At 45.4% G+C, this 14,096-nt stretch overlaps 1 protein-coding gene across 1 annotated transcript in view; it reads left to right on the forward strand.

Annotated features, from left to right (window-relative positions):
- Window positions 1-414: 414 nt before the first annotated feature.
- The window catches only part of PDC (phosducin), a 124,781-nt gene continuing 111,099 nt past the window's right edge, over window positions 415-14,096 (forward strand). Inside the window, exon 1 of the mRNA XM_056523631.1 lies at window positions 415-489. The gene's annotated coding sequence lies outside the window, so the exon portion shown is untranslated. The remainder of the gene's footprint in view (window positions 490-14,096) is intronic.

Consider the following 14,096-nt stretch of genomic DNA (forward strand, 5'->3'; position numbering starts at 1 on the left):
TAGTAAAAAATTCCAAGAATGCAATATTTATATAGCGCTCATTAAAAGTAGGCTTTATGGTCCAATAGAGTTAAATAGTTTAAAACATAGATAGTTTAAAGTAAACCGGGACATTAATAGTCTCTCAACATAACATGAATTGTATCTAATTGTCAGAAGATTTTTTTCGGTATATTAAGTAATACTGTACACTATGGGGGAGATTTATCAAAACCTGTGCAGAGGAAGAGTGGTGCGGTTGCCCATAGCAACCAATCAGATTGCTTCTTTCATTTTCCACAGGCCTCTTTAGAGGCCTGTGGAAAATGAAAGAAGCAATCTGATTGGTTGCTATGGGCAACTGCACCACTCTTCCTCTGCACAGGTTTTGATAAATCTCCCCCTATATGTATATTAGAAGAAATGTAGTAGTAAGGGTCTATTCATACTGGTGGAATTGTGCATTTAGCATATCACCCAGAATCTCTCCCATCCCACTATACATATGGGGTAAGGTCCATAAACTCCTTTTATTTATTTATTTATTTTACAGATGTGATCTATGAACGACGTAGATAGCTAGATGGACTTGTCAGTTCTTTCTTTTTAAAATAGCTTTAAAAGTAGAGAAAATGACAGTAAGTAAACTTAAAGGGGTATTCCGGCCTTAGACGTATTATTCCCTATCCAAAGGATAGGGCATAAGATGTCTGATTGCAGGGGTCCGGCCGCTGGGACCCCCACGATCTCCGTGCAGCCCCCGAAATTCTGTGCCGGACGCTGCTCCCGAGACAGAGATGGGATGTCACCACCACACCCCCTCATAACGTCACAGCCACAGCCCCTCCATTTATGTCTATGGGGGGGGCGTGATGTCCGTCACTCCCCCACCCATAGACATGAATGGAGGGGCCGTGACGTCACGTCTCAAGAGCAGTGCTTGACACAATGTTGGGGGCTGCACGGAGATCGCGGGGGTCCCAGCGGCGGGACCCCTGCGTTCAGACATCTTATCCCCTATCCTTTGGATAGGAGATAAGATGTCTAAGGCCAATATGCCCCTTTAAGGGTCTATTCACTCGTACAGTATCCCATGCATATTTGATACGCAGGAATTGAAGCTGTGTTCAGTCATTTAATTTATATTGAATACTGCAGCATAAAATCTGCAGCTTTAAATCCTGCACTTCATACATGTGCATGTATCTGTATGTGTGTATATACCCTAAGGGTAGGGTCACATGGGGCGCATCCGCAGCGTATTTCACTTAGCACTCGTAGCAGCGGATTTTCCACCGGCAGTCACAAGTGGACACACAGAGCTACCAAGCTGCAGCAGGGAGCTCGCTCTTCTCACTACATCGAATGTCACAAGAGCGAGCTGTCTGCAGTGGCTGGGTAGCTCCATGTGACCCTACCCTAAAGGGGCTTTCCATTAACATGATAATTAACATAAATATTAACCCCTTAAAGGTGTAGTCCAGTAGTGCACAAGTGGTGAACAACTTATGCCCTATCCTAAGGATAGGGGATAAGTTGCAGATCGCGGGGGGTCCGACCGCTGGGGCCCCCCGCGATCTCCTGTAGGGGGCCCAGGTAGCCCGTGCGAAGGGGGCTTGTCGACCCCCGCACGAAGCGGCGGCCGACACGCCCCCTCAATACAACTCTATGGCAGAGCCGGAGCGCTGCCTTCAGCAATCTCCGGCTCTGCCATAGCGATGTATTGAGGGGGCGTGTCAGCCGCCGCTTCGTGCGGGGGTCGACACCCGATATCTGGCCGGAGAGCCTGGCCCCCGTACAGAGAGATCGCAGGGGGCCGCAGCGGTCGGACCCCCTGCGATCTCAAACTTATCCCCTATCCTTAGGATAGGGGATGAGTTTTTCACCACTGGACTACCCCTTTAAGGACCACAGGTTTTTTCATTTTTGCACTTTCATATTTTCCACCTCACCTTCTAAAAATCATAACGCTTTTAAATTTTGAACCTACAGACCCATATGAGGGCTTATTTTTTTGTGCCACCAATCATACTTTGTAATGACATCAATCATTTCACCATAAAATTTGCGGCGATACCAGAAAAAAAATATTTGTGGCAAAATTGGGGAGAAAAACGCCATTTTGTAACTTTTGGGGGCTTCTGATTTTACACAGTGCACTTTTTGGTAAAAATTACAGCATATCTTTATGCCATAGGTTAATATGGTTACAAAGATACCTAATTTATATAGGTTTTATTTTATTTTACTACTTTAAAAAAATTTATAACTACGTGCATCAAAATGAGTATGTTTAAATTTGTCATCTTCTGACCACTATAACTTTTTTATTTTTCCATATACAGAGATGTACAAGGTCTCATTTTTTTTGTACCGTTTTTGTTTTAATGGGGCTTTTTGATCAATTTTTATTAAAAAAAAATTTTAGGATATACAAAGTGACAAAAAATACGCAATTTTGGACTTTGGAATTTTTTTTTGCGTGTACGCCACTGACTGTGTGGTTTAGTTAACAATATATTTTTATAGCTCAGACATTTACACACGCGGCGATACCACATATGTTGAAGCTCAGTTCAGTGAAACAATTGTAACCTGTGAGCACACAAGCTGGCGTCTGCACCTTGCCAGGTGAACTATGCCGTTTTTATAACCTGCACTTTTTTGGAATAAAGGAAGAAAATTGAAGCGTGCAGTGAGTGCCATTCCTGCTTTAAGGAGGACTCTGTTTGCTGTTTCCGAATTGGGTGTATGCAGTGCCGAGAAGCTGTACTTTCTACAACATTTGTGTTTATTTTTATTATGTTTATATATTTTTTATATGGAATATGGGAAAAGGGGGTGATTTAAACTTTTAATATGGGAGGGGTTAATATTTTTTTATCTTATTTAACTTTATTAAGATCCTTTTTTATTTTTTTATTTTTATTTTTTTTTACTTTATTAGTCCCATTAGGGGACTTTTAGTATATACATTTTCCATATAAAAAAATTCACACCAGCTCTTTGCTAGTGTAGAAATGACAAAAATGGTTGTTTTTTAATTCTTGTTTTTTTCTTTATTTTAGGGGGGGGGGGGAATGTTTTTATAATCAGTTATTGAAATATAAATATGAATTATTTGCAAATATTTTTTTTTCTTCATAGTCACAGCACCTTCCTTTGTATTTAAAGGGGTATTCCGGTGAAAAACTATTTTCCATATCAACTGGCTCCAGAGAGTTAAGCAGATTTGTAAATTACTTCTATTGAAAAATCTTAAAGGAAAACTGTCACATATTTTCTCCCGGTATTGGTGGATAGTGCGGGAGACGCTGATTAAAACGAGCCCTACCTTGGTCGGATCCGCGCCGCCGTTTGCCCGCAATTGTAGTTTTAATCTCTGTGTATATCTGGCTGTAACTGGCAAAGGCGGTGCTTCTGCGGGCTAACTGACACTGACGTCAGCGCCGCTCATGAATATTCATCCCTCCTGTTCTCCCTCTCTTCGCCGCTCCTAACAAGAGGGAGGGATGAATATTCATGAGCGGCGCTGACGTCAGTGTCAGTTAGCCCGCAGAAGCACCGCCTTTGCCAGTTACAGCCGTATATACACAGAGATTAAAACTACAATTGCGGGCGAACGGCGGCGCGGATCAGACCAAGGTAGGGCTCGTTTTAATCAGCGTCTCTGGAGGTGGGGGCAGCGGTTCACACGCTGCAGGTGAGGGGACAGTGCAGCCGGGGCTGACAGCTCCCACTTATCACTAATATAGTATCGGGAGGGGCAGCAATCTCGGGGGGGGGGCAATTGTCCTGTTGCACCCTGGACAGTCGCTTACTCTGTCGCAACAGACGTTTCAGCTCGTAGTCAAACTGGGCTCAGCGTAGACGGGTTGGTACCTTTTTCACCAGAAGATAGTCCATCAGATCCCCCATGACTTGACTTTCGTCTTGTAGAGTCTTTCAGGTGTATAGGTCTTCTTTAACCTTTTCGGACCTGGGTTCACCATCCATGAGGGCGGTCACAACATTCTGGTTCATGAACTGTTGATAGAATGGTGGTATCTCCATGTCTTCTGACACATCTTCGACAGGGGTTCTTCGCCGGGGGTCATCCGAGACATTGTACATAGACATTGAAATTTTACTTGCCGCTTCTGTACTTTATGGTGAAACTGTAATTGGCTAATCTTGAAGCCCAACGCTGATCGATAGCACCCAACTTGGCAGTGTTCAGATGGGCCAACGCGTTATTGTCCGTGTAGACAGTGAATGGCGCGGCAGCCAAATAGTCTTTGAACTTTTCGGTCATGGCCCATACCAGGACGAGAATTCCAACTTGAGTGAACTAGAAAAGCAAAAGAAGGAGGACGGCGCCTCGTGTAATTCCGATGATATGTATTAAAGCGAAGGATTAAGTAGTATGCTCACCTTAAGTGAACCTTGGGTTCATGCATGTAACCCCTCCGTGTTGGGGTAGTGAGCGGTAGTCCGGAGCTGCAGCCTGCGGGCTGCGGCTGATGTCCTCGCAGGGATCGGCATAAGTCTTGGAACAAAGTACGGTATGAAGAAACAGGAAAAAACCCTTCTCGTCGGCGCTGCTCGGATGGTGCAATAATGTGGATGGTACCCAGAGTATTATGTAACAATATTTTATTGAAACACATACAATAGGGGGTACAGACAGGACAAGACGCGTTTCGGGAGTGAGCCCTCCCTTTCTCAATTGTGGACATATGCAGTCTGATGTGACAGGGGATGTGGTACATATAAATACATTTACAATCTGGCGCCAAAAACATTCCGGCACAGGTCAAAGGTTGAACATAAGAAAAAAGTGATGCTGCATATTCATTTCGAATAAAAATGGTCATATTTAGAAAACAATATAGAGAATATTGTGTTTGGTACTTGTAAATTATTGGAATTTGCTTTATTCATTGCAAATCCACTTTACATAGTCTAACAGTTACGTACTAGTCATGGTAGCCACGGACTCAGAACGAGGCTTGGGCTAGCTAGTGTTGATAGTGAGGCATGGTCACAATGGCCGTGGTTAAGGCTTGCCGCTGTTTGTCTATGTGCAAAGGGCAGCCAATTAGAGTATAGACACGCGATGACGTACTATACCGTCCTTACGGGTAAGTCGGGATTTGTATGTGCCGCTTATTTCAATGTAGAGTCGGCAACCAATCAGATTGTGAGATTGGGGTGACGTATTGTGTTGATGTTGAGAGCGCTTCTCTTTGTTTATATAGTCACGTGGTGTGCATTTCCAACCAATGGGAGATAAAGTTAGCCAGCTGTTCAGTCAATCAATGAGCTGAAGGGTAGTTGTATGGCGGTAAACATAGGTATTATGAATGTAAGAGACCATATGATTCAAGTCAATCATAGGTTTCTTAAGTGACGAGGGTGGGTGGTTGGACCAATCAGATCACTGCCTATCTGATAATGTAAAGTCTATGAAGAAAACTGTTGCGGGATGGAAGGTTTCTGATAGGTGGACGTTTGAACCAATGAGGAATGTTTTTGGCGCCAGATTGTAAATGTATTTATATGTACCACATCCCCTGTCACATCAGACTGCATATGTCCACAATTGAGAAAGGGAGGGCTCACTCCCGAAACGCGTCTTGTCCTGTCTGTACCCCCTATTGTATGTGTTTCAATAAAATATTGTTACATAATACTCTGGGTACCATCCACATTATTGCACCATCCGAGCAGCACTAACTTGAGTGAACTGTAATTTGCATTGTTCTTCTCTGCTCCTCCCGGGTTACGACTGGCATAGGCAATTACTCACTCTTACCCCTCTTGGATTTGGGAAAGGGCATCTCCCAGACCGTCGAAACTGGCATCAGTATATAGCCAGATTGGCTGACTGTAGTCTGGATACACCAAGATGGGGGTTCTGTCAGCAGATGTTTAAGAGCTCGGAATGCTGTCTCTTGCTCTTCGGCCCATTCAATAGGTAGTCTTCAATTGTAGTTCTCCTTCGCTGTACCCCATTAGAGAGCTGTGAGGGGCCGGCAAATCGCAGGAAGCTCCTGACATCTTTCACCATGTGCAGGGTAGGCCACTTCTTGACAGCTTCTACCTTTTCAGGTTTGGACTGGACCCTTTCTGCCCTGACATCATGACCCAAGTAATGGACCTGAGGCTTGAGCAGGTGACACTTGGACGGTTTAATATTTAATCCTTGCTTGATGAAAACTTGGAAGACGTCTGACAGATGACTGAGGGGCTCCTGGTAGGACTCGGAATACACAATGACATTGCCCAGGTACAATAGGACACTTTGAAAATTCAGTGCACCCAGGCACCTTTCCATCAGACGCTGGAGCATAGCAGGGGCATTGCACAGCCCAAGTGGCATACTTTTGAACTCGTACAGATCCATGGGTGTCACGAAGGTGGTCTTCTACAGATCCTCCACGGTCATGGGCACTTGCCAATATCCGCTAGTTAAGTCCAGAGTAGAGAAGTAAGCAGCTGACCTGAGGGCTGTGAGTGACTCCTTAATCCTTGGCAAAGGATAAGCATCTTTATCTGTGACATTGTTCAATCGACACAGAAGCTGATGGTTCCATCTTTCTTCCTGACCAGGACAAATGGCGCCGCACAGGGGCTCTGACTTTCCTAAATCACGTCTGCCTCTTTCATGTTGGCCAGCATCTTCTTGACAGTCTGATACATGCCTGGACCGGACAGTGTCTTTCCTTGATAGGTGAGATATCACCTGTGAGGATTCAGTGCTGGATCATTAACATATGCTCAAAGTCTGTGGGGTGCTTGCTGAAAGCCTCATAGTACCTCTTGGTGACATTGATGATTCTATTGACTTGGTCCCTTGGGGTAGTGTTGTCTCCAACCTGGAGTTGTGCCCACCAGGGCTCTGGAGGGCTCACACCGGATCCTTCAGCCACTTGAGCTGCATGCTGTTGAGCCACCAGATGTTGTGTCACAATGTCCTTCACTCTCCCCTTGGTGACAGTGACAAGGCTTCTCGTGGCTCGAACAAGAGGGTGACCTTCCAATTGCATAGGTTCCAGCAGGGCTTGATAGTCCCTATTCTTGACTCCGGGATGTGCATGACACCAGATGATGGTCTCCGTGTTGGGTTGTAAGGTCACTGACCTGATGTCTTGAACTAGTACTATGCAGATTTCACCTTTCTTGTTGGCAAACTTCTGCTCCGCCTGTAGAACTTTCAAGTGGAGCTGCGCAGCCTGCTGGCCTGAAGGGGAAAGATGGGAAGAGAGGCATGCAAGGCATCTAATATTTCAGCTAAATTTTTTTAATAATGTTCATCCCCAATCTAAACTCGGCAGACCCCTTATCTGTCATATTAGTTACAATCACTCCCTGCCTGGTAAGTACATGCTTTCCCAACTGAATAGTTAACTCCCAGTATCCATGTCTGGGGACTGGTTGCCCATTACCCGCAACTACTCGGAAGTTAACAGCATCAGGCTCACACAATAAACTATCATCCCAATGATGCTAATAAAAAACACTTTTAGGTATAGTAGACACTTGTGACCTGTATCTATCAACGCCTACAACGGTACACCTTCTACAACAATTTTTACATAGGGGCAGGAGGCGACAAAGTGAGAATCCTGACTTAGATCGTTCAGGGATTGGAACTGATGTCTGTTTTCCTGAGGGCCGGTCCTTGGCCTCAGGGGAAATCCGTTTAAATCCCAACACTGCATTTTCCAATGTCCTGACTTGTTACAATAAGTACAAAAGGACCTTTGAGTCACCGAGGGTCTATTGGCTGGAGGATTGCGGTAGTTGGGATTGCGGAGGGTAGGAGCAGGGGCAGGTTTTCTATGCATGGGCGGTTCATGGTCAGAGGGAGCACACCGGGTGGCCAGCTCCTTTACAGCCTTGGTAAGTTGTTCAATGTCCTGCCTAACAGTCTGTAAGTCTGAGGCTGCAACGACTGGCAAAGTAGAAGACACTGGAGCGGGGACATGTGACTGTGGTGATATAGGTCTGGCTTGAACGGGTGTAAGGGGTGCACAAACTTCCTCTAACTCAGTCCTGGACTCAATCACTTGGATAGCCAGTCTTTTGAAAGCGGGGATTGACATGTTGGGGTGTTGCACCGCTAACATTCTCAGCTGGGCTTTGTCCCACTTATTAAGGGCCCCATCAATAAATCTGTCGATTAACACCTTGTTGCCCTGCTCGGGAGTTATACCATCTAATTTTTGTACAGTCTCTAGGGCAGGGGTCTCAAACTAAAATTTTCTGGGGCCACTGGAGGTATAGGCTGGGTGAGGCTGGGCCGCATGCGCCCCTCACATATAATGCCCCCATCATGCGCCCCTCACATATAATGCCCCATCATGCAACCCTCACACACTGTATAATGCCCCCATCATGCACCCCTCACTTATAATGCCCCCATCATGCACCCCTTTCAGGCCCCCAGATATGACCCCCATCAGGTAGGGCTCCCAAGTAGATACACAGGCCCCCGGATAGATATGACCCCCATCAGGTAGGGCTCCCAAATAGGTATAGAGGCCCCAGATAGATATGATCCCCATCCCTTATGGGGGTAATATCTGGGGGCCTTTCTATCCACTGGGGAGCCCTTCCTGATGATCTGGTAGGGGTTCCCAATAGATGTACAGGCCCCCGGATAGATATTACCCCTGGCAGGTAGGGCTCCTATTTAAGCAATTATGCCCCTAAGAAGATAGGTTAGCCCCTGGTGATAAGCAGGTCCTCCCTTATTAGGCAAGTAATTAGGCAAGTTAAGTTTCACAGCTACAGTACTTACATCTCCCTGCTGCAGCCTAAAACGAGCCTTCTTTGCAGGGATGCGCGTGTTAGGTGACGTCATCACATGCGGCGTGCAAGATGTCAGCATCCCGGCGTCCTGCGCTGCGGATACAATGACGTCACCAATGGCGCACTTCCCTCCAGGAAGGCTCATTATAGGCAGCAGGTAGATATAGGCACAGTAGCAGTGTATGCCAACGTGTGTGAAGTCTTCCGGTATTTAGCGCTGCTTGCCCAAAGCTGGGCTAAATGCCTGAAGAAATCACCTGCCCAGCACCCGGGCCGCAAAATTTCATTCCGCAGGCCGGGAGTTTGAGACCCCTGCTCTAGGGTATTCTGCAGGGCTACAGCATACGATCTCACCTGGCTTTTGTTGCCTTTCATACAGCCGGAGACGTACCTGGGTTCTGACATCCTGTTGAATTTTGAGTGTGCTGTCTCTTTAAGGGAAATCAGGTGCATTCTCCTTTAAGGTGATTACTGTAGAGCGGCATCGGCTTTGACTTGACTGATGGGGGTACTGTAATGGATACTCCCCCTCTATTTTGCAGGCACCCGGTTGTAATTTGCCTTGCGACCAGACTTGTGGGCGCTAACAGGTTAATACTGATAGCTATTGGCTCTGGAGACTTGATACTGACAATCGTTGGTGTTTGCAGAGTCTGCACTGCAGCGGGTGCTTAACAGGTAACAGAGACGAGCGCAGCAGCTGGAGCATCCAATATGGCTGCGTCCAGGAAACTTTCTGTTTTGGTCCGGTCAGCAAAATCTTCCCCTGTGCAACACAGATTGGCTCTTTGGTTCCTCCTCGCAGCACTGAAGAGGTGTCACTGCTGGGGACTGACAGGGTGGAGCTGCGACCGCACGCGTGCGGGAAAAACCTAACCAAATTAACCTTTCAGGTACCACCTCTATACAGTTCACACAGATCACAGTAGCAGGTAACAGTCTTTTCTTCACTTCCCCCTCTATTTCACAAGCGCCTCGGGTAAAACACTTTTCACAGGTATAGTCCCGTACACTTTCTGGCGCAAATTTTATTTGCATCGGCATGCGATTTTCACTGACAATACTGGACACAGTTCAGACTGGGGGAGGACTTGTCGCATAAGGCACACACCCGTATCCTGTTCGTAGGATGCCAAAAGTTGTGGTATGGGGTGTGATGCAAAGGGCAGATGGAATTACCCTAGAGGCAAAAGGAATTAACCCCTTAAATTCATGATGCCCGAGCATAGTTTATCCTCAATACCACCCAGAGGTATACCGCTGGATCCTGGGCTAGGCACGGGGGCAATAATGACTCCGACACTAATTTACGGACAGCGGTAGCTTTACTGGGGTTAGACAGGTGGAAAAGTCTATACAGTTCAGCCAGGCCCACGGAGGTGACCAGTGACTTCAGAGACCTTAACCCCTTAAGGACTCAGCCCATTTTGGCCTTAAGGACTCAGACAATTTAATTTTTACGTTTTCATTTTTTCCTCCTTGCCTTCTAAAAATCATAACTCTTCTATATTTTCATCCACAGACTAGTATGAGGGCTTGTTTTTTGCGCGACCAGTTGTCCTTTGTAATGACATCACTCATTATATCATAAAATGTATGGCGCAACCAAAAAACACTATTTTTGTTGGGAAATTAAAACGAAAAACGCAATTTTGCTAATTTTGGAAGGTTTCGTTTTCACGCCGTACAATTTATGGTAAAAATGACATGTGTTCTTTATTCTGAGGGTCAATACAATTAAAATGATACCCATTATTACATACTTTTATATTATTGTTGGGCTTAAAAAAAATCACAAACTTTTTAACCAAATTAGTACGTTTATAATCCCTTTATTTTGATGACCTATAACTTTTTTATTTTTCCGTATAAGCGGCGGTATGGGGGCTCATTTTTTGCGCCATGATCTGTACTTTTTTTGATACCACATTTGCATATAAAAAACTTTTAATACATTTTTTATAATTTTTTTTTTTAATAAAATGTATTAAAAAAGTAGGAATTTTGGACTTTGTTTTTTTTTTTCGTTCACACCGTTAACCATACGGGATCATTAACAATTTATTTTAATAGTTCGGACATTTACGCACGCGGCGATACCAAATATGTCTATAAAAAAAAATTTTACGCTTTTTGGGGGTAAAATAGGAAAAAACTGACGTTTTACTTTTTTATTGGGGGAGGGGATTTTTCACTTTTTTTTTACTTTTACTTTTACATTTTTTTTTACACTTGAATAGTCCCCATAGGGGACTATTCATAGCAATACCATGATTGCTAATACTGATCTGTTCTATGTATAGGACATAGAACAGATCAGTATTATCGGTCATCTCCTGCTCTGGTCTGCTCGATCACAGACCAGAGCAGGAGACGCCGGGAGCCGGACGGAGGAAGGAGAGGGGACCTCCGTGCGGCGTTATGAATGATCGGATCCCCGCAGCAGCGCTGCGGGCGATCCGATCATTCATTCAAATCGCACACTGCCGCAGATGCCGGGATCTGTATTGATCCCGGCACCTGAGGGGTTAATGGCGGACGCCCGCGAGATCGCGGGCGTCGGCCATTGCCGGCGGGTCCCTGGCTGCGATCAGCAGCCGGGATCAGCCGCGCATGACACGGGCATCGCTCCGATGCCCGCGGTTATGCTTAGGACGTAAATGTACGTCCTGGTGCGTTAAGTACCACCGCACCAGGACGTACATTTATGTCCTGCGTCCTTAAGGGGTTAAAGGGGTTATCCAGGAAAAAACTTTTTTTTATGTATAAACTGGCTCCAGAAAGTTAAACAGATTTGTAAATTACTTCTATTAAAAAAAAATCTTAATCTTTTCAGTACTTATGAGCTTCTGAAGTTAAGGTTGTTCTTTTCTGTCTAAGTGCTCTCTGATAACACGTGTCTCAGGAAACACCCAGTTTAGAAGCAAATCCCCATAGCAAACCTCTTCTAAACTGGGCGTTTCCCAAGACAGGTGTCATCAGAGAGCACTTAGACAGAAAAGAACAACCTTAACTTCAGAAGCTCATAAGTACTGAAAGGGTTAAGATTTTATAATAGAAGTAATTTACAAATCTGTTTAACTTTCTGTAGCCAGTTGATATATTAAAAAAAAGTTTTTTCCTGGAATACCCCTTTAAGGGTTTGCTGAGACTTGTAGTAGAGGTGGACAATTTAGTGCAGGCCATGTTGACTAGACTGATGACTGACTTGACAGACTTGTGAGTGACACGACTGTAACTGTGGCTTACTTGCAGGTTGGTAGCTTGTGGCTGCAGACTGGACTTGAGGCCTCCACTCTTACATATCTAATATAGGGATTATATACAATTACAATAAACAGATGCGGGGGGTAGGGGGGGGGGCAGGGGACACCGCAGGAGGCTGCCTGACAGGGCAGCAAGGATACGGGGTAACACCTCCTGTACTGGGCCACCACAGGAACAATGTATGGTCCATTGTAACCGGTGGAGGTAAGAACTTGCCCTGTAAGGCCCTACTCTCGCACTATTAATTCCCTTCTTGGCAAGTGTTACACGCCCTAAAAATGGTGGCCTCACACAGGAACCTCTCCCTATTTTCACCTAAAAACCCTGGGAAATGGCAGTGTTTTTAGGTGGAAATAGGAAGAGGTTCCTGTGTGAGGCTGCCCTTTTAAGGTCGAGTAACACTTGCCAACAAGGGAGTTAATAGTGTGAGAGTAGGGCCTAACAGGGGAATTTTTTCCCTGCACCTGTTACAATGGACCATACGTTGTTCCCTTCCACCTTTTAGAGGTCTTTGCATCACATTAATACTTGGTGGTGTAGGTGGCACATGGTGTTTTTTTGCACACCATACCTTTTGTTATATTCAAAAAAATTTGGTCCATATATTTTATCCTAAGAAAAGTTTTAGCTAATGCATATCCTCCATACTTACTTGTGGTCTGATGCAGAGGAATTTCTGCCACTGGGGAGCAGCACCTTAAATATGTTTTGCACTATCCATATTTGTGTTGGTGTGGCACCATGGTCAATCTACTCTGATGCATCAGGCATTGGTGGGTGGAAATCCTGGCTGATCCATGCCTGATTCATCTTCACTAAGGTCAGTCTCTCCACATTTTTGGTGGACAGGCGAGTTCTCCTTGGGGTTACTATGACCCCCATCGCACTAAACACCCGCTCTGATGGCACACTACTGGTCAGGCAGGACAGCTTTTCCTGGGCAAACTCTGCTAGTTGCGGCCACAAATCAAGTTTTGATGCCCAGAAGTCCAGCCGATCTTCAAGGTGTGTTGGCAGGGTCATGTCAAGGTATGCCACCACCTGCTGGTTCAGGTCCTGCTCCAGGTGTACCTGCTGATGATGAGTTGTTTCACTATGCTGGTGAAGAAAGTGTGGTGTCCCGGTACGTTACCTTTATAGAAGTCCCCATAGTCAGAGTCCCTAGGACGTCGGGGTCCCTCTTCTGTAATTATCCCCTTGTCACCCCTCAGTTAGTCTATGACTATATGGAAGTTCTTATCAATATAAGTATACGTATATAAATATGTATATATTTAATTGCCTACCTGTTCATGCGTAGCAGGACCTGCGGGTCACGTGATTAGGTTAGAACTCTATGGTTTTGCTACAAGACCTTTGGAGATTCCCGTGACGTGTTCACCCACAATGCAATGTAACGGTGAGTGACAGTTGTTATAGACCAATCCAAAACGGCAAGCCCCTGCCCATATAAGGGACCTGCTCCGTCTTGATCGGTCTCTTCTCTCTTGGGTTGCTGACTCTGGAAGAGGTAGGACCTCCGCAGCTTGCAAGACGATTTACTAGGCCAAAGCCTTGCGGCCTAGGCCTTTAACATAGCGGATATACTAAGCAATTCCCCGCTACTCACCGCAAGATCACTGGACCTAAACGCACCCTTAAATCTAGCGGATCTCTGCTATACAATCCCTAAGAAGCAAAATTGAGCTTGTCTGATCCCAACTGTCAATTGCTGCTCAGCTATATGCATAGAGACTCTGTTATCTGGACTGTTACTATTGCTGCATGTACAGATGTACAGAAATTCTTCAGTAAAAGTTCCTGCAAGTTTTCAGTTAACAGTGGTTGTGGACAATCCTTTATTTCTGCATCACCTATTGCTCTTGGGAAGGGTGGCAATAGGCCTATAAAGAATACAGCATTTAACCCTCACCCTGGCATCATGAGTGACAAGGGTTAACAGCGCCCTTAACTATCCTGAACAGCAACACCCTAACTACCCTACACCCCCACAAGGCTTTATCCAAATTCCGCCACCACAAAAGCCTTTTTGGCGTCGCATGAACAGGATT

This window comes from Hyla sarda, chromosome 6 (assembly GCF_029499605.1).
Source record: "Hyla sarda isolate aHylSar1 chromosome 6, aHylSar1.hap1, whole genome shotgun sequence".
NCBI classification, from domain to species: Eukaryota; Metazoa; Chordata; class Amphibia; order Anura; family Hylidae; genus Hyla; species Hyla sarda.